The following is a 17,819-nucleotide window of genomic DNA, read 5'->3' as shown; positions in this document are numbered from 1 at the left end:
ATGGGTAAAACAAAATAGTTACTCTGCCTTTTCTATGCTCAGTGTCCTGGTGAGCAGAAATCATAAGAATGATGGTTATTTTTCAATACCGTGATATTAGTAGTACAATTTGATGCACACCACTGACAGAGTAAACCTTGATACATAGCACTGAGATGTAACAAGAGCAATACACTAATAATAAAACATGTGGCATTTAATTTGAGAATAAGCATTAAAAGGAAGCTGAAACCCCCTTGAGGTGTATGGTAAAGGGTGAATGAATTCTTCCCACACCTACCTGGAGATATAAATATACATGAAACATACATTCTTACCTTATATCCCTAAAAATATAAATTCAATAATTCTGAGGTGAGATTTGAGTATAGATTTAAAACAAAATGCCTACATTGGATGATGGTTGAAAGTTATTCATTAATCCTAGTTGGCCCTAATCCTAACAAGTGAACAATTTCATGAGAGAGAGGTTTAAAATGCAGAAAACTTATAGACAAAAATACTCATTGCAACATTATTTATAATGAAAATTATAGTATAAGATCTAAATATTCAGTAACCGGTAAAATATTACGGTGAAAACTTGTTAGAATGTCAAGCAACCAACAAAATAATTTCTGTAAGAGGCAATTATGTAGACAATTATTACTAATAATATTAAATATTTAAAATACATAGGAACTGATGGCAGTTATTAAAAATATATAGAGGAAAGACGCAATTGAAAAAATACAGCAGAATATTAGCACAGCTTATGGCTGTTCTAGTTTTCTTTCTATTGCTATGATGCAGACAGTGTAAAAGCAACTTGAGGAGAAAGGGGTTTATTTTGGTTTACAGGTGAAAGTCCGTCATGAAGGGAAGTCAGGGCAGGAACTCAAAGCAGGAACCTGAGTGCAGGAACTGAAGCAGAAACCACAAAGGAATGGGGTTTAATGGCTTTTCTCCATGGCTCGCTCAGCCATCTTTCTATACAGTCCAGAACCGCATGCCTAGGAGTGACGCCACTCACAGTGGGCTGGGCCCTCACATGTGAATCAGGAATTTAAAAATGTCCCAAGGCTTGTCTTCAGACCAAGCTGATGGAGGTACTTCCTTAGTTGACATTCTCTCTTTCTAGATTGCTCCAGCTTGTGCCAGCCTGCAAAAAAGCTAACCAATACAATGGTTAAGTGGTAAGGATAGTAATTTTTGCTTTTGCTATTTTTTCAATTTACTCTGTATGGTATATGTTGTAATTTTAAGAGGAGGAGGAAGAGAAAGAGGAAACAAAAGAAAACTCTGGCTCCCAGTTACCTAAAGGCCTTCCCTACCTCAGCGTCATCCATCTCCTGGAGAGAGGATGGTTAACACGTTTCATTCTCCCATCCTCTGCCACCCTCTGTGGGGAACTTCCTGACTAGAGAGACACTTCAACTTCTCCCCTGGTTCTCAACCCTCCTTGACATTACATGAAGGATCCAGGCATCCTTATGACAGATGTAGGAACTTCTAAAGGGTAGAACTTGTCTGACCATGTCTCTCTCCCATGAGCCCCAGAGTCCCCATAACAGTTATGACCCACATTGCTAGCAGCCAAAACGGAAGGGTGGAGCTGGAGGTTACCAGGCCTGAAGCTTTCTAAAACTAGCAGAGAGGCCTCTTTCAGAAATGAGAGGAGCATTTTCAATTACAGAAGCCCAGAAGTCCAGGAGAGTCAGAAGACAATAGGAATATTCTTCCCTCCCCGCCCTCCCCACCCTCCCCGCCCTCCCCACCAGCTGCGTGGCTGCTGGTGTCTGGGGTCTCAATTCCCTTGATTCTACCCAGTGTCACGTCACCCACCAGGTCTGTGTGGGCAAGGAAGTGATAATAGACTACAGGGGGGCCTCAGCAAGAAACAGCGGCTATGGAGAACCGGAGGTGTCACGAGTGCAGCTGCCTCCTGCTAGCTGAGGGCACAGGGAACTACGGGCTGCTGAGTTCCTAGCCAAAGACCACACATGCTCCGGGCATCTGCCTGACTTCAGAACAGTCTGATGAAAATTGCTTCTCCTCTTGTATAGACAAGCCTAGAAAGGCCCAAACTCGGGATCCTAAATAGTAAGGTGCATTCCTAAAAAGAAAGTGAAAGCTGTTTTCTGCTCAAGCAGAACACGGTCATCTGGATGTTGGTAGCCCTTCCAAATCCCATGGGTGGAAACTCAGTCACCATGAGGACAAAAGTCCCCTAGAGTGCCTTTAGGAAAGGGGCCTAAGGGACTATGCCACTTTCAACCCTGGGAGGACACAGCTAACCATTTGTGAACCAGACACAAGAGCTGTAGACGCCATAATGTGGGACCCAGCTTCCTACACTATTACATATGAGCTGCCAAGGCTAAATCTTATGATAGCAGTCGAAGAGGCTAGAATAACGTTTGGCCCTTCTACGTTTTATTTTTGACCGCCTATAACTCATCTGTTTTTCGTGATCAAATAAAGAAGGGGCCTATAGGAGAATTCTATCTGTCTGTACACATAAGTCACAGTATCTTCCTTTAGCGTGGGGCCTCTCTAGCATGGGAACCTGGGAAGGACAGCAGCATCTCTAGCCACTGACATTTCTAATGAAGCTGGTGGTGCCGTGGTGGCCACAGATGAAGGACCACTCTCCGAAGACATTGAGGAAGTAGCTTTTCATTCGGTGTCAGTGGAAAAGAGAGAGGGGGCTCGCTGTGCTTGGAATTTAACAGAAAGTTGTTCATTCATGTCTATTTGTGTAACTAACTGTTCAACCTCTGCCAGGCATCAAGGCAAAGTTGTTTTGTAGCCCAGGCTGTGCTCTAGCTTAGTGTGTTGCTAAGGCTAGCCTCAAATTTCAAACCCTCCTGCCTTCCCTCCCAAGTGCTGGGATTACGAGTCTGTGTCACCACCTCAAGAAGCTGCCGTACCATCTTTAACTGTGTGCCAGTTTTTCCAACTAAAATTTAAGCCCATGTAAGGTGTTTTACCACTTTGGGCTTATACCACTAGATCTCTGCAAAGTTCCAAGCACACAGACGAGCGCCCCCAGCTCGTACGAGAATGTCTGAATTAACTCATTCTACTGAATACTTAACCACAGACCCCTTTTCATTCTCTAAATGGAAGGCGGGGCAGAGTCCCCTTGACAACTGATTGACACAGAGCATCTTGTACCTTGAGGCTGGAGTGCCAGGATTCTTCCCAGGCTCAGAATAATTGAAGGAGTAAACTCGATTTCTGAAAATAGAGGGAAAACGATCAAGAAAAGATAAGCCTTTCCTTTCTTTCCTTGTAAACTCCATCCTAAAATCCCAGGGCTGTCTGAGAGAGGAGCGTGAGTCCTCAGAGCTGGGGCTGGCTCACTGGGGAGAAGAAAGCTGAGTGGGAAAGACACAGGGAAGTAGGTTCTACAGGGATAGATCGACACTCAAACCAACCTAAAGAGGCTTTTGAGTCTGTGTGGACAATCTCTGTGCAGTTGTAGAAATGAACACCTTCTCAGTGACTAATCACTACACTCTTAGAAATGAAGGTGAACTGTTTACTTAAGCACATGACCAACTGGGGCTAATACTGAAATAAGAGTCGATCCTGAACAGAAGATTTACTAACTTACACACACCATAGGCTTGTATATTTTACTTACGCTTAAATGTTCTGCGGGTCTTGACCTCGAGTTGCACTTTGAACACTTTAAACAGAAACAGGAGACTACAAGTCTGGCCTCTGGGGAAGGCAGGAGGTTTACTCAGCAAATGATATTGCCAGAATGATTTCTTAAGTACACCAGTGTTGGTCTTTTCAAATAGATGTTACCCGGGGTCATCTTGTGCATCTGGCAGGATGATGCTTTTCTCGAGGAGAGAATCGGGGGCTTCATGGCAGGCCGGAATTTAGCATCAGTTGTGACCTGGCACTGCTCCCTTGAGCTAGCTGTTATTAGAGGCATGTTCTTTGGGGGTGGAGCCTAATGGGAGGCCAATCACGGTAAACAAGCATTTACACCCTAGCATTGTAAATCTCTCCTATCTCTAAGAGGCCTGGCTAGCTTGTTGCTTACCCTGGTGGTATTTTGGAGATGTTATTCCCTTATCTGAATTCTATTTTGTGTGATTTAATACCTCCTAGGCAAGTCTATTAGCAAATCTTTTATAAGATCAACTCTATTACTTTGAGAAGCTTCTATGTCACTGTCCCTGACATCTGTTTGGAATAAAGTTCTACCAAAGATCAAGTCACATCAAGGTACACATGTTGATGGTCAAAGCACCTAGTTTCCTGACTAAATGGCATCACAGTGGCATTTCTGGGTGTGCCAGATACAACTTCTGTATTAATTAGGGTTTTACCGCTGTGAGCAGACACCATGACCAATGAAAGTCTTATAAAGGACAACATTTAATTGGGGCTGGCTTACAGGTTCAGAGGTTCAGTCCATTATCATCATAGGCATGGCAGCATCCAGGAAGAAGTTCTACATCTTCATCTGAAAGCTGCTAGCAGAATACTGCCTTTCAGGCAAGCAAGGATGAGGGTCTTATAGCCCACACCCACAGTGGCACACCTACTCCAACAGGGCTATGCCCACCCCAGTTTCTAGTAGTGTCAATTCCTGGGCCGAGCATATACAAACAATCACAGCTTCTTCCCATGGGCAAGGTTTTGAATCTCATCTGAGGATACAGAAGTATGGTGGCTTTGGAAGCCTGGAAATTCCCATCTTGCACCAAACCCCCGTAAAAACAATGCCCACCTCTTGGTTCAGTTTAGGCAACACATTCTCCCAGGCTTTTTCCTCATCTTCCTGTAGTTCTGCCTCCAAGGAGTTCAAGCACTCACTTCCTTCTATCCCATAACTTACCTCCAGGTACGTCCTGGGACTGGAAAATGCTCAAATGCCTTCCTATGTCACTGGATATGTGACCAATTACTTTTTAATCACTAAATACTGAATCACCACAAACTAAAAGACTTGCAGTATCTCGGTCTCCAGGGATCAGGAGGCCTCTTGCAAGCAGACAGGCTCCCTGTTAGGGGTACCACAAAGCTGAAGTCATCATGGTAGGGTTCGTAGCTGGATCCAGTTCCTTGTCCTGACAGACCAAGGTCACATTTTTCTGGAAGATAATTACATGCTACCACACCCAACTTTTTTAATTATGTGGGTTCCGAGGACTGCATTCAGGTTCCCACACTTACAAGGCAAGTGTTTTACCAATTGAGCTATCTCTCCAACCCCTTCTGCTTAGCTTTGGTGGTTCTAGCATTTTCCATGCACATGCGTACACAGAGCACTCTTCCATGCTTCCTGCTCATGTAAAGGATTTGAGATTCTCCATGTTCTTGCCTGCTGATGGCTGGGTAAGCACTCAAGTGGCTGAAAATGTTGCCAACTTCTACTACAGATAAACCTGTTGGGAACACTTTGGTAGACTTTCAGTATTCATAGGTTTTCATTCTCGAGAATAAACAAATAAAACTGTGTAGTTGGGATGAGGATATGGTTAGCTTCATGATGCCCTATGGGTGTGGGTGCTGCGGCCCCTGGATGGGGTCTGGAGGACAGTGAGAGAGGCTTCCATAACACCCTAGTAGAATGAGTGTCCACATATGATGGCATACTTGGTGACATGAAATAAACAGTCCTAGCAAACTGGTGGAAAATCAGAATGGGCCCAAAACAGGGTGGTGACAGTTTCCCCCATCTTTAAGGAAGTCCTCTCAGGTCCAGGGAGTCTGGCACCTCCCCATAGTAACAGCGGTATGGTTGGCTACTCCAGAGCTCATGCTGATTCCACATTGGTCCAAAGGCTGTACAAAAAATGCTAGGTAATAATACAGTAGATCTGCACTTCGACTGATGTCGCTTCCAACCCCGACCAGCAGGAAAGGAGCGACACCAAAGCAGTCTCAAAGCAGTTTATTCAGGAACCCTTTTGTCTGCAAGCAGCAACGATCTCTCTCCAGCCCCCAAGCGCACTCCCTTACAACCTCCCTCAACTCCGCCTCAACCGTCCAGTCTGCGTAACCTCCGTTCATAGGTCCACATCACATGGCCTGATCTAGCGTCATGGTGCGCCTGCGCAGCTCTCACGATGAGGCGTGGCTTACTTTCAGGTGCTAGCCTTAAGACTCCCTAGGCGCCATCTTGGGATTGCCGCTACACCCACTTCCCACAGACCGACGCTGGTCTCCAGAGTCTGTTTTCTGGACTGTGCCTCCCTCACCCCTGCCTGGATCCTGGCTCCTACATATGTGAATTTCTCCCACAGCACTGTTTGAGACCTAAGAGAGTTCTAAGAGCTTTATGGCCCAGCTGACATTTCTCAAATTTGATCTGTGAGGACATCTCGATATGGTTTTAATTTCCTCATTTCCCCAATAAATAATGAAGTGCTTTCAAATGTTCTTACTAGATACATGTGGGCTTCTCTCATAATGAAATGCACAAATCTTGAAATTACTCTGCCGTGTGCCTTAGCATTTTGTCGTTGGGTGTGAGACTGTTTTCATGTATTCTGCACACTGATCATTTGCTAGATACACTTTCGTTCTGGGTGGGCGTTTCATTCTTGGTAGGTTTTGTTTTGACGCAAGTGCTCACTCAATAACCCAAGCTGACCTCAAACTCGCTGTGTAGTCTAGGCTGACCACATACTCACAGCAATCTTCCTGCCTTAGTATTTCAAGTGTGGAGATTCTATAAGCCACCATATCCACTTCAGGTGGATTTTGCAAGTGTTTTCCCAGTCTCTGCCTTATCAAATTCGTGTCTTCCATTTCCCTGAGAGGTTTGACCTTCTTGCTTTGAATCTCCTGTATGTTTTTAAAATGAAGACTTTTGGATGTTGACAGTACTGTCTTCGAGGATAAAAAAAAAAAATTTTAATCTTGGGAAATTCTTCCTGCTGTAAACAGGCTCTATTTCACTTTGTAATCACTATTCAGATCCCTGCCACTCACATCACATGGCCCACAAATGCCCATAAGTCCAGCTCCCAGGAAATCTGATGATTTGCTGAGCACCCCTCTACCCATGTGTGCGCGCGCTCGCGTGCGCGCGCGCACACACACACACACACACACACACACACACGAGAGAGAGAGAGAGAGAGAGAGAGAGAGAGAGAGAGAGAGAGAGAGAGATTCCACAAAGTTATGACCCTCTTCATCATCCTATATGCCTCCCTCTTAGCCCGGCTAGGCCATTGCTGTCCCAGGCATCTAAGTCACCTCCTTGCCTTCTCTCTCTGCTGTCACATCTACTGCTTCTCACTTTTCCAAGTCTGTCATGTCTATGCATGACTGTGGCATTTCCCTTTGCTCTGTCTCTGGGCAGCAGTTGGTCTTGAGCCTAAGGCCTCTTGACTCTTTGATAAAGGACTCAATAGATAGGTTTCTAAAGCACTTACTGTAACAGTAAGTTCGATCTCTTTCTGCCAAATCCTAGAACTCTAAATCCCAGTCCAAACTGGCTTACCAGTTAATTGCGACTCCCTGCCCGAGTCCTGCTCATAATGCTTCCCCTTTCTGGACTTTTCACACATCATTTCCTTGGCTTGGAAACAGCCCATTTCTACCTTGCTGCTTCCTCTTACTTCAAGATGCAACTGGAGTTACTTCTACCCATCACTTCAGTTTCAGGACCTACTTACAACAGTGACCTTCCAATTGCAACTCTGAGTCTCTTCATCGGTCTTTCCCACTTTGTCCATCTCCCATTGTAAACACCACTGAGAGAGAGTGCACATTCTGCTCTCTAGGACAAGCACATCACATGGTCTATGATTGTAGGGGCGGAACGGAATCCAAGCCCAAGAGAAAGTGTAGAGCTGAGGGGACGTGCCCACACTACTCTCTCCCATCTTAAGTGCGCTCTCCTATTGAAGGACCTCGAGAAAGCTTGCATTGATGGAACCCAGATCCAGTGGTGGCCCAGCAGAACACAAGGCCAACCCAACCCTACCCTACCGGGGACAACTGTGATGCTTGCTGTTTGAGATTTATGGCAGACTGGAGCCAGATTGAACTAGGCCTTTTTCCTAATGGACCCCTAATCTGAGCATTCTGGTTAAGGGGCATTTTAAGAGTTTTAAGCAGCAGCTAATAATGGTTCAGACATAATGTTTTCAATCACTGCGGAATAGGTGCCAGCCTGCCCATCCTTTGTGCTTCCAGATGCTCAATTTATCCCTTCAAAGTGACATAAGGTGTGGGCACTGTTTCGTACTTTGGGCTAAGGATGCTCCCCAAACTTCACATGGGAAATATCACCAGTCAGTGTGATAAGCACCAAGAGATGAGCCTACATTGGGTTATTAACTCATGGATTCCCTATGAGTGGGGGTCAGGACCTTTATCAAAGGGTGTAATCTTCCACTTTTATGGCAATGAACACATCCTCAGACCCATTCTTCCTTCCATATCTGAGGACATGTAACATGGTATCAAGTAGGAGAAAGACATCCTCAACGACAGTGAACCTGCTGGTGCCTTTGATCGTGGACACCCCAACCTCCATGTCTCTGTTTATAAACTTCCCAGTCTTAGGTACTTCGTCATAGCCATGGAGACAGAAGCAGGCTTACATCCCATTGGTTTTTAATAGATCACGCACTAAAAGAGGCATTGAAATATGTTAAGGGAGGAACATCAGGTAGAGTTTCCAACACGCATCTGGGACAATGCCACCAGCAGGGACATTGGAGCACTGGGAAGCAGCTGACAAAAATGAAGCAAGACCACATCATCCTGCCTCTGTGTCCTGGAGCCTTGTGTCCACCTAGCCTGACATCCCTTACTTCAGAAGTTGGCAGGAGAAGTTAGAAAGTGAAGTTCATTTGGCCTGAATATTTGCAACTGATCCTCTTCACAGTCTTCTGAGGAGGGCAGTTGCTTTGGCTTTTAAGTAGCTTTTGCTTCTTTACTTTGCAGAGACCCTGAACCAGGAAAAAAAGAACGGTCGGTGTTCCTATGACCCCTCTGTCCCCAACAAACACTTCTGGGTTTGATAAAGACATAGCACTTGCAAAACATGTGCACACCAGAGCTTCGATATCCTAACCCAAAAGTTCTTAATACCTTCAAACACAGGTGATACCTCAGCGGTGCTGTCTCCCCAAAAGTTGAAGGAGGTACCATAACTTGTTGACCAGGTATTTTGACTGAGGCAAAGGAAAAAAAAAAGAGCTATGCCACACTAAAACACAGTCTTGGTCCCTCTGACTATAACAAAAGCATTTTGGCTACAATCTCCCCAGCTCAGGAGAGCATAAAGAGAAACACCCCCGCCCCTTCTCCCCTGCCCCCAGCCTGAGTCCTATAGGTCTCCTGCTACAATGCTTTCAGCCCATATAACCCAGTGCCTATATGTGAGAATGTAAGAGCCTATAAGCCCAGAAAGTGAACCTGGCCTTTGGGATGTCTACAAATGAGTTCCGGTCAGGTATGCCCCAGGTAGTCAGACTGGTCACAAGAAGACTCCCTAAACGTCAAAGGAATGCTGAGATCCTCCACTCCCACCAGAAGTTTACCAAGTTTCCGCCAGGGGGTTTACCAAGAGTTCTGACAGGAGGTGAGAAGTCTCCCCCAACACATATGGTACTGGCAGCACCTGCTACTACAACAGGCTGCACTCTGGTAGAATGGGTCCCACTCGGGTCGTTTGACTGCAAGAAGGCACAACATTGCCACTTGGCGTTCCCATCTTCTCGGCGATGCCTGCGCCCCCAACAGTAAGAGGTCACCTTCACTCAGCTGACTATGACTGACCATAGGCATGAAAGAAGAATGACTCCAAGGACAGATGGGCTCTTCACAGAGATACGCTGTATATTTCAGCCAGAGTGCTTGCTACAAGACAGCAAGACCGTGGTGTCAATGTCTGTGTTCCCTCAGGAAAGCAGAAAAGTGTTCCAGGCGTAAAACTGACACCTGGGCCATAGACCTTGTGGCTACAAGTTGTCTCGTGGCAGTATGGACACACGGCCGATTACTGTCCCCTGCACTCAGATTTCTGTCAGTAGCTCTGTCAATGGACAAGATGCTAAGCTACGTTGCGTGACGGGCACGCAAGGCTGACTTGAGTTTTGCTGCCAATTGAATGGCCAAGATGTGGCAAAGGAGGAGCTGTCATAGCAGAAGCTCCAAACAGAGGATAAAGAGCCCTACCTGATCATATCATCACCAAAGGAAGTTTAAGGGTGGTGCTTAGGCGGTGGAACAACTGTGCAGGCAAGGTGATAGAAACACAGTTATGAGATGCTGATCCATGAACAGTGTGAAGGGGAGGAGGTAGTGGGAGGAAGGGTCGGGGAGGAGGCATTGTACCCACATCAATTCCATCAAAGTCAAAAAAAGGCATAGACGTGGAGACTGCAACTTTGAGCTGTTGAGAGACAAAAGGTGGTAAGCCAGGAACCAGAGAAGCACTGGGAAAGTAGCTCCTACCACTGCCCATTAATGACCTCAAAACCAGGGCTGAGCTGTGGCTCTTGGCCCAAAGAAAGGTTTTGTTTGTTTGTTTGTTTATTAAAGTAGCATAATATGGGGCTGTGTGCACTGGGGGAAATCTGGATTCAGGAGAAGGGAAGAGAACTCGGGCAGGGAGGGGGAACAGCTTTCACAGCCCCTGAGGACCTGCCGGTCCTCCTCTCTGCCACTGCCGCTTTGGTTGGTTGACCAGGCTGGGCCAGCAGGAGACTGACTGGCCGGCAATAGGCACAGAGGAACTTCTGGCCGTGATTTCAGGAGAGCGGATCTTTTCCCCAAGCAGCAGAGTTACAGCTCTTAGGACAGAAGCTCTCAGATGATGGAATAATTCCTACACACTCTTAATCCTTCTGAACACAATTCTTAAATACAGCTTTTGGACGGTTCAGTGTCAGACAGCAGGTACTTCTATTGATTTGGCCTCAGAGCTTGGGAAGTCCTCACCTACACATTTGGGGGCGTGGTCCTGCTTCTGCGACTGCTCTGTCTTGAGCCTAAGTGACCTGAGGTCACATCCTCATCTGTGGAGGAGAAGCTTGGGGTGTTGCCCTATGTGACTGTGACTGATCTGCCTACAGGGGTCTGTGGGGGCTACAGCTATGTGAGATGGCCCTGATCTCCTAGGAGACTGCCGTCCCTTTGGGTCCCCTGGGGATTAAACCTATCCTGACCAGGAATCAGGATATCTTCACAGCCCACCACCCTACAGCATAAATTCAAGAAGCTGGCAGAGCCTGGGACCTTTTCTGGGGATGTCCACACACAGGGGGTCAGGGTTTATGTGAGGGAGTACACACTGAAGTCTAGAAACACCTGCCCATCCCCCCTTCCTGCTACATTTATTCCCATCTCCTCAATATTAAAGGTTTGCTTCTAACAGGGAGGCAACAACCATGCACTGACCTTATGCAGAAAACACAGCTCCCCCATGCAGTTCAATTCTGGCTTCTCTGGGGCCCCTGAGCTGCAGCCCAGAGATGGCATTGGCCTTGGGCTGCTACAACTATATTCTAATCAGGCTAGTCATGAGCTGAGTTCTCTCCAAGCACAGAAGTGGTATGGGCCCCTGCAATCACCACAGATCTGCCCTGGTCATGTAGGCCTGGTTTCTCTGATGCAAAAAGAAAAAAAGAAAAGAAGAATGAGAAGGACAGGCTATGCAGCACACACAAGTCTCATTCGGGTCACTGCGGCTGACAGCTCGGACTGGCATGGTGAATTCCTGGTGAAACCACAAGGGTCAAGGACAAATGTCACCTATAGCTTATCCTTTCTTTGTGTGCGTGGTACGATGCTTCCATAGGCCCAGCTTCAAGAGAAAGTCTGGAGACAGAAATCAGTGAAACCACTGTCCCAAAGCAGGCTGGGAAAACGGGCCGCGCACATACATACCGACCCCGAATGGACGCCATAACTGCAGAGGCCATGGTGGACTGATGAGTTAAGTCACTGGAAAAAGTCTCTAGAGGATTGGTCAGTATGAAAGGGAGAGGAGAATCCACATACATGGGTGCAGGTGACTCCATTATGCAGGAGGCAGGCTATGAGGAAAGAGCTGGGGTGCTAGAACCATGAGGGGGTCAATAGTAAAAGATATTGTAAGCCATGGCTGAGCAATGGGAATTCATGGGTTTCAAGAATTTCCACTGGAGTTACTGAGTAGGACACCAAAAGCAGATGTAAAATTTAAACCAAGGTCAGCTCAAATTTTAAAAACAAAAACAAAAAAACAAAAACACTTCACTACACTTTTGTTGTGAGGGTCAAGGGTCAGACAAGATTGGGGACAAGTCAGAAAACTCGATGACTGAAAGTACTTCAGTAGCCAACAAATAAAATAGGATCCCAACAGTCCAGTCTACAGCATGAGAGGAGAAAGACCTAGCAGGCTGATTGGCACTGCCGTCTGATATAGCTTTGGTCTGCTAAGACACTAAGCTGTTAGCACTCAGTTATCTCTAAACGCGGGTCCTTGATGAATCCTATAAAGGAAACCAACAGGGTGCGGAGAGATCGCCTCCCTCTGCAACAGTAGCAGTGGCTGTAGCAGCAGCATTGAAGATTCTGCGACGGACGATGAAAACTGAGACTGAGAAAGGCGGGTGAAGAAGGCCTCTTCCCGGTCCCAACATGGAAAAGCATTCCTTCCGGGTCAACTCAATGGCTTCGTTACCCTCTCTGGCAGGAAAGAACTGGATGAGGCTGAGCCAGAGACTCTAGCGGAGCCCTGCTCGCAAAAGTCTCTGTTTGAAAGAAGCACAACAACCGGCCACAAAGCAAGGCATTGGCCAACGAACTCACATGAGGTGACTGGCTTCTTATCCGAGCCAACTTCACTGACTCCTCTTAAAAACTTAAAGTCTTAAAGAATGATCGCAGGAGAAGCGAGTACCACTCTGAGGGTGCTCTGTATAAGTACACGGTGGGATAGACCTTTCTTCCATTCTTTGGTGGGCGTAGCTCCTCCTGGAGTTTCCCAGAATCTTCACCTCAATCTTGTAGTAGCAAGATTATGCGAGGGACCGATGTCATCAGCTTCGAAACATAACTGACTGTCTTAAGTGGTGAACAGGCTGAAGTCTATTTGCCCATCTGGAAAGGATATTTAACTTCTAGATGGTCCCCAGATGGCAAGCACCCGAGGGCGGCTCACTTCCAAGCAGCCCGGGAGGGAAGGACACCCAGAACTGGGCACTGAGCCTGTCTGAGTGAGGTGAAGCCAAGGTGGCAAAAGCAGAAGAAAATGAGGACTCAGCTGAGGTGCCGGGAGCTCTGAGGTGTCAGTGGGCTGCGCACAATGAGAAGCCCAGAGGCCAGTGAAGAGCGGTTAGAACACGCAGCCCTCGAGGTTGATTGTGCATGCTCTGAGCAGGCGCACACCGTTGGAACCTTTGCACAGAACACAAACGGTGATCCTAACACACTCTCAAGGGCCCACTGACTCCATGCAGGTGTGTGGGAGCAAGACAGACCCATTTTGTTAAGTCTCCAGCCCCAGGCACGCACGGGACAATAGCTTGGAAGATCCTTTCCCAAGAACACTGGAAGTCACAACCTGCTCGAAAGGCAGGAACGGTCTGTTTCCTGTGGGAACCAGGACCAACTGAGACAAGACATGCGCTGAGGTGTCTGGGAACACTATCACCAATCTTTTCCTTTCCAGCCCACTCGGGACACCTGGATCGTGATCTTTTAAATCAGTTTGGAGAACCCTACTTTCCAAGCAACCTCTGAGAGAGCTCTCTGAAAAGAATACTTGATGCATTTCTGCAAAAGCCAGACAGTATTCCCAGCCTGTGTGCAAAGCGCCCCCTGTATGTAGAAAATACAGGGGATGTTGTGTTCTGTCTTTGTCCCCACAGGGCTAACTTCAATTTTTTGCTGTTTTCTGGGTAGATTCCTTTAGGGTTTTGTATTCGTTAGCTTTCTCTACTGCTGTGATAAGCACCACGACTAAAAGCAACTTAGGGAGGAGAGGGCTTATTTGTCTTACCCCGAGGTACAGTCGGGGTGAGAAGGGGGACAATCCACCCTGAAAAGAAGTCAGGGAAAGAACTGAAGCGAAGGCCATGGAGGAGTGCAGATTACTGGCTTGCTCCTTAAGGCTTACTCAGGTCTCTTTTTTTTTTTTTTTTCTTTTTTTCGGAGCTGGGGACCGAACCCAGGGACTTGCGCTTGCTAGGCAAGCGCTCTATCACTGAGCTAAATCCCCAACCCCACTCAGGTCTTTTATACAGTCCAAAACCACCAGCCCAGGGGTGGTGCTGGACCTTCCTATCAACCAAGAAAGTACCTGGACAGACGTGCCTACAGAACAATTTTTTTCCCAACTGAGTTCTCTTTCCCCAGGTGACTTGAGCTTGCTCAGGTTGACGAAACCAGCCCTCACAGGACTCCTAGTCTGAAGACAAATGTAGGCTCTCCCAGTCGTGGTTACAAAGAGTCCTGGGTGGCTCACCCCCTCTCCTTTGCCAGGACTGAGCTGTTGACTTGATTACCAGTCTGTAAGGACAGTTGACGATCAGTTTCCACCTAAGAAGAGTCAGCAAATACAGTTAAACAATATGCCACACAGAAGGCACCATTCCAACCCTGGTAAAGAACATGTGTACTCTTTCCTCACCTATAGCCATGACCCATCTTTAAATTTTGATTGCATGTATGTATGAGTATGTGCATGTGCATGTGCATGCTCATGCGTACATGCATGCCACAGTGTGCATCTGGAAGTCAACCTGTGGGAGTTCTCAATTTCCACCATGTGGGTCCCTGGAGTTGAACTCACGTGGCCATGCTTGGCAGCAAGCTCCCTTACCCACAGAGCCATCTCGCTGACCCCTCCACCCTGTTTTACAGTTTACAAAAGCATGAGCCCAAAAAGTTGTTGCCCTACCTTTTAGTTGAGGACAAAGCAGGGACTGGAATGACTGTCTGTTAATGAATGTCGTCCTGAAGCAGTCATCCAACATGGTGAGAGCAAACATGTTTCCCCTAAACCTGCAGATCCACTTGCAATAGCCCCTTTACACTGGGCTTCATTGGTGGCCAAGAACCTTAAGATTACATTGTCAGATTACATCAAAATTTGTACTGCAGCAAAGTCAAGAACTCAATACTGAAAATCCACTATTATAAATAAGGTCAGAAAATGGCTGTGATTGATGGGAAGATTCACTCTTTACCCAGCATTTAAATTCATGTCGTGGACCCATTAGTCCCTCACTTGAGCCACCGAGGCTAACACACTGTCTTTGCAATAGAAAGAGACCAAAACATCTAAGGGTGCACCTTGAGTGAACGTCAAGCATGATCTATGTTAGAATTTTTTTTCCTCTCAAGGACTACACCAACTGTGCATTTTTAAAAACACCACTGTGTTGCTGATAATTAAAAATGGATTTACTTAGCTGGGTAGCTTTCATTAGTTTGCTGGTGCACTAAGGGCTTTCGGGTGACTAGAATCCAACACACACACACACACACACACACACACACACACACACACCCCTGTAGCGCATACAAGCATTAAATCAAAGCTGAGTCCAGCAAAAATCTAATTCTAACGGCCTTAGAGTAAAACTCAAGATGGAATAATTTACCCCACAAACACCTCAGCACACAACGGAAGGAGCAGCCCTCTGGCTCCCACTGCCAGGAGAAAGGAAACCAGAAGGGGGTTTTTCTAAGCAGTCTCTCGTCCATCCCAGCGCTGGGGCTGCTTGTACAAAGACAGTCATCATCTGTAAGAACCATCAATTTTAGCAAGTTTGCAGGAGAGACGAGAGAGACATGGGCAAAGATAAAGAAGAGCAGCTTGGAATTATTGATTTATTATTTTTTTAGATGTACATTAGTGTGCTGTAAGATACCTATTTCAAAACTTTGAAGAAGAAAAAAAAAAAAAAAAAAAACCAGGCTCACCAGAGACAACGCATCCATGCAGAGTACCATGCAGCCCAGCACTCAACCTGTCCTTTGAAAGACTCACTCCCCTGAGCACAAACACCTCTAGGCAGCAGAGTGACAAGAGATACAAAGAGCTAGCTCTCCAACCCTTCGAGACGTAAAAGGATTAAAAAAAAAAAAAAGAAAAGAAAAAATCCTGCAGATACCAAATCTAGGCGAAGACAGTGGTGCTGAGCATGTGTGAGGAAAAAAGAGAAATTGCGGAAATTCTTTAAGGCAGGCCACACACGTTCCCATTAACCAGTGGCAGAGAGTATCCAGAGATACAATTATCAAAGCTGCCTCATTCCTCTGTCCCCTTCCACATTACTAAAGCTTGTCAAATGCCAAATGACGTTTGGGAGGGATGGAAATGCGGTAAAATCAAAATGTCAGAATAGGCTTCGAAAACCTCAGAGTTTGCCCCCCACTGCTGACTCAGCCTCTCAGTCATGAGGTCAAGTCCTTCTTCACACACTAAAGAGATGCCTTAGTGTGAGTAAAGGCGACTGCCACTAAGCCTTACTGCCTGAGTTCAATTCCCCAGAGCCCACCAGACAGAAGGAGAAATCTGACTCCTACAGGTTCTAAACTTCTACACCATGTACCATGGCACACATTTGTGAACATACAAACATACACATGAAACACACACATGCTCAGATGCACACACACACACACACACACACACTCTAAAGGTTAAAAAAAACTTATTAAAAAAAAACTTCAGAGTCCTTAAGCTGGACATTAAGGATAATAGCTAGTGTTAGCAGAGCCCCTCCCTCAACAGCCTGCATGTACCTGAGTGGCCAGGATTACCTAGAGAAGGCTTGGTCATTGTGTGGGCTAGCTCACGCAATGTCAAGAGTCCCTAACTGGAAGGATGTGTGCTAAACTGTGTTCCAAGGATGATTCAAAAGGAGACAAAGATTTCACAGATTCCCCAGCTCACATCCCTTTTCTTCTCAGCCAACCCAGAGACAAGAAGAGAAGCCGGGTCCTCAGCTGGAGGGAAGGTGTTGCAGACCCCAGTGCCTGTCGTGATCCACACCCTAAAACTAAAGGAAAGAGCAATAGCCATTTGCTCTACAACAGCTGAACTTGGATGTAGACTGGGGCAAACGGGAAGATGTTCTGAGTGTTCCCTAACTGGGCTCGGGACTCATCTCTGTGTGCTTTCAAGACAAAGCCGTGTAGCTGACAGTCGGATTAGAATGACGAGGCTGCCCAGTCGTGCCTTGCGTGGCTCATTCTGCTTGGGTAAGGGAACTGAACGAAGATCCACCCTGAGTGTGGGCAAGAGGCATCCAATCAGCCCGGGGCTGTGACTTAGAATCCAAGAACTCCCTCCCCACTCCCTTCTTCCTCCTTCCCTCCTTTCTTCCTCCCTCCCATTTCCTTCCTCCCTCTGATCTCCCTTCCTTTCCCTCCTTCCTTCCTCCCTCTCCCTCCCTCCTTTCCTCCTCCCCCTCCCTCCCTCCCTCCCTCCCTCTCTCCTTCCCAGGCTAGGACACCCTCCTCCTGCACATGGATGTCAGTCTCCAGGCCTTCTGTGTCTTGGCCGCCAAGATTCACAAGAGCGACCCTCCAAGTTCCTCCCAAGGGTCCTAGGCTCCCACGCTCAGACTGAGTCCCACCATCTATTTCCCCAGCTCTGAGGCCTCTGGGCTTGGACAGAATCAGCAGCCTTGGTCCCGCAGTCTTCGTACAACCCCTTGAGAAACTTGACAGCCTCCGTAGTTAAGCAAATCAGAGAATCCCGTCTCTCAGAGAATCCCGACTAAATCACAGTATGAACATTGTCCGTGGGTGCTGGAGAGGCAGCTCAGTGGTTAAAAGTATTCATTTCAGAGGACCCTGGTTTGGTTCTCAGCACCTACAAGAAGGCTCAAAAGCAT

The 17,819-nt window shown here is 46.8% G+C and overlaps 1 long non-coding RNA gene across 2 annotated transcripts; it reads right to left on the bottom strand.

Annotated features, from left to right (window-relative positions):
- Nucleotides 1–692: 692 nt before the first annotated feature.
- On the bottom strand, nucleotides 693–13,354 carry LOC134483801 (uncharacterized). 2 transcript variants are annotated; one of them, XR_010060835.1, is made up of 3 exons: nucleotides 10,156–13,354; nucleotides 3,160–8,924; nucleotides 693–1,152 (listed from the first exon to the last, which is right to left on the bottom strand). It is a non-coding gene; the product is annotated as an uncharacterized LOC134483801 (long non-coding RNA). The 2 variants fall into 2 exon arrangements; XR_010060834.1 differs by having other exon boundaries at nucleotides 694–1,152; nucleotides 3,160–11,587; nucleotides 11,869–13,354.
- Between the last annotated feature and the right edge of the window lie 4,465 nt (nucleotides 13,355–17,819).

Source organism: Rattus norvegicus, chromosome 20 (genome assembly GCF_036323735.1).
Source record: "Rattus norvegicus strain BN/NHsdMcwi chromosome 20, GRCr8, whole genome shotgun sequence".
Lineage (NCBI taxonomy): Eukaryota > Metazoa > Chordata > Mammalia > Rodentia > Muridae > Rattus > Rattus norvegicus.
The sequence above is the reverse complement of the archived record's forward strand: the minus strand, read 5'-3'. Positions and strand labels throughout refer to the sequence as shown.